Below are 2,926 nucleotides of genomic sequence, written 5' to 3'. Positions count from 1 at the left end.
AGATTTTAGTTTTTTAACCTGCTGGGACTTTATTACTGTGATTAAAGCCATTTTAAAAACCAACATATAAAGATAACAGATGAAGTTGTGTTCCTATTTTTTGCCATATCTCTGCATACTGCAACTCTAGCTCTATTTTTTATCTATTTTAAAACCGTACTTTTCCAATAGTTAAGGAACTGATAACATTTTACTGATAACTGATAAGATAACATTGCATATTATAATTAGAAGACCAATATTTCTTTTCTTACAGAAAGCCCTTTAACTCTGCCCTTGAATTTTTGTACTTTTGTCTGCAAATAATGTGTAGCCCAAGTTTTTAAACATACTTTGCTGTCTTGTTCTTAATTAAAATGAAGTGATTTGAAAGATGGAAGAAACACAATGCATCTTAAACTAGTCAGAGGAACAAAGCACCGTTTTGTTCTATAAAGCAAGTAGTGCCAGAGATAGCATGATCACATTGCCAATGTTATAATGAACAGGTTGTTCAGAATCTGCCAAAAATCAAAGGTGAGTCAATGGAAAAAAAGACATTAAGAGGAGAGACACAGACAGTCAGCTCTCAGACAACACAAACATTTGAGTCAAGCAGCTTTCTACCACGTTTTTCCTTTTAGGTCAAAATAATAGTAAACAACAATATTCTTTTTACAGAAACTGAGTAGCCTTCCTATTTCCTAGTTCAGATAAACTATGAGTAAAAATAAATATACACAGTTTAGAGAAGAATATCTATGTGCTTTAATTCTGATGTGGAGGTGTTAAAATTTGCATTAAGCGTCATGATATTAACCTTGGTTGAAGCTGATTCAGCTCAATAATTTTTCTAGAAAGTGCTAGAATTTGTTGAAAAAGTGAAATCTGAAGGACATCGAGGTGCTCAAGCGAGTCCAGAGAAGGGCAACGAAGCTGGTGAGGGGTCTGGAGAGCAAGTCTTAACGAGCAGTGGCTGAGGGAGCTGGGATTGTTCAGCCTGGAAAAGAGAAGGCTCAGGGGAGACCTTATCGCACTCTACAGGTACCTTAAAGAAGGCTGTAGTGAGGTGGGGGTTGGTCTATTCTCCCACGTGCCTGGTGACAGGACGAGGGGGAATGGGCTAAAGTTGTGCCAGGGGAGGTTTAGGTTGGATATTAGGAAGAACTTCTTTACTGAAAGGGTTGTTAGGCATTGGAATGGGCTGCCCAGGGAAGTGGTTGAGTCACCATCCCTGGAGGTCTTTAAACAATGTTTAGATTTAGAGCTTAGTGATATGGTTTAGTGGAGGACTTGGTAGTGTTAGGTCAGAGGTTGGACTCAGTGATCTTGGAGGTCTCTTCCAACCTAGACGATTCTGTGATTCTATGTTGAAAAGTTATGAGGAAGCATAACTCTCTGGTTGTATGAGTCTTGAGAACATAAAAATGAAGTTATTCTAAGTTGATGTTGGATAAAAGTAATTGCCATTCTTGATGAAGGGATTATCTTCAGTAGTGCTGAGGACAGGAATCCATACATATTGTAATAGTTACCCGCATCTTCCTGTTATAATAAGAAGAAAATGTGTGTGGGAAGGGGGAGGGGGAAGAAGATTAAAAAACCTGTGCAACAGAAGCCATTTGAAAGACAAGATTTGCCAACTATCGTTACCATAGTTACCTTGCATTATAATTATAGAAGAAAGATCTGTGATAGTCTAATTTAACCATGTGTGGGAAGTATCAGTGATTGGATGATGACCCCTGTTCTATGAAATTAAGAAAAGATGTGGCCTCTCTTAGCACATCAGACTCATGGAAATGAATTAACAGTCTCATTAAAAAAGTCAACCTATCAGTGTAATAATGATGAATTATGTTTATTTCAAGACATCTGGTCACATTTCCTAGAGAACTATGACTGATTTATTTTTTTTTTAATTTAAATTTTTATTTTTTAAGAAGAGAAAAGAATAACTGAATGTTTTAGTGTTAATTTTCAAACCCATTGTCATGTCATGTATTATAAAATTGTTGATGCAAACTCCTGCCAAAGAATTAAAGTACACTGAAAAATCTAGACTAACTTTAAGGACTGAATACTCATCTGTTTGTTAAAGTTATATATGCAGGCCTCCATGGATCTTCGTTCTTCCTGTTTGTGAACTGATCTTTCCTGAGACATGCATGATCATCTTCCTACAGCTAATCACTTTGGATACTTCTTCAACACGTTCATCTTGGGAAAAAAAAAGGGGGTGTGTGTGAAGAGATTTCAGAATAATCTTCACAGATTAAGAAAGCACACATTCTCCATCTGATTTTCCTTGCAATTCACACTGGCTCACACCTGGTGTGGGACTTGGACGACACACAAGTTCCAGGATGTTGCAACTAAATCCTTCATTGAATTCTCATGCTGATACAAACCATGGACTACTTGTAGATCATTTGCTTTGCCATTGTTCTACCGTTTCTCCTGGAGACACCCATACAGAGGACTGCACAAGGTGAAGATACATGCTAACTCATCTGCTTAGTAAGTGCTCGTAGAAATCTAGAAATCCAATGATGTGAATGTCTTGAACTTCCCCTTGTGTGCCTAGAGAAGAATTTGTAGTATCAATTCTGTAATCCTTGCTAACAGGTTAGTTTCCTAGTTGACCTTTTTGTCCTTTTGGAAACTTCCTCCTACCTTTCATTATGAAGAGCCTACAGCCGAGTAAATTTTACAAGTGTACTTATATGAGAGGGGGACTGTTTTGTGGTCTGATTGCTATTGAGTCACAGCTGCACAGACACTATAAGATACTGTGCATATATTTACACTGTGGTCAAACAACAGATCTTACTATAAAATGGCTAATTTGGGACCTGCTAGCATCATAGTCATGGGAGTTTAAGCTAGTTGCCTTCAAGTTTATTTGTTTCTTGGACAGATTTTACAGCCTCCTTTAAGCTTTTGG

The sequence above is a fragment of the Anser brachyrhynchus genome, assembly GCF_964034855.1.
Source record: "Anser brachyrhynchus genome assembly, chromosome: 1".
Taxonomy (NCBI): Eukaryota; Metazoa; Chordata; class Aves; order Anseriformes; family Anatidae; genus Anser; species Anser brachyrhynchus.
The sequence above is the reverse complement of the archived record's forward strand: the minus strand, read 5'-3'. Positions refer to the sequence as shown.